Source organism: Penaeus monodon, chromosome 28, assembly GCF_015228065.2.
Source record: "Penaeus monodon isolate SGIC_2016 chromosome 28, NSTDA_Pmon_1, whole genome shotgun sequence".
Taxonomy (NCBI): Eukaryota; Metazoa; Arthropoda; class Malacostraca; order Decapoda; family Penaeidae; genus Penaeus; species Penaeus monodon.
Window position 1 is genome coordinate 34,090,970 of NC_051413.1, and position 366 is coordinate 34,091,335.

Below are 366 nucleotides of genomic sequence, written 5' to 3' on the forward strand. Positions count from 1 at the left end.
ATGAAAAAGGATTTTCAATAATTTAACTCATTGTGCAGGGATGGCATGTTATAAATGCCATGGCAGATCAGGGCCTGAGAAGGAAAGGAGAGGCAAAAAGCCAGTAATATTGCTAAGGAAACTGTGATCCCGGAGGTGTGACAGTGAGACAGTATGAACACTCAGTACTCCATTCAAAGCTGCCATCTGCTTCAGCACTGCATGAATCTCAAGCCAGATGTGGCTTTGTGGCTTTAGAAGTAGGCGTACTGCCATGTTTAAACCTTGCTTGCTGAAAAGTTGTGTGGAGAGTGGGGTAAACTTGTGTTTCCCAGCCCATATCTTGGATTGTAATAATAATAAAGATTGATGCAGTATGTGTCTTGA

The 366-nt window shown here is 42.3% G+C and overlaps 1 protein-coding gene across 1 annotated transcript in view; it reads left to right on the forward strand.

Moving 5' to 3' along the window:
- Nucleotides 1-366, forward strand: part of LOC119591186 (tRNA pseudouridine synthase-like 1) — an 11,063-nt gene that overhangs the window by 720 nt on the left and 9,977 nt on the right.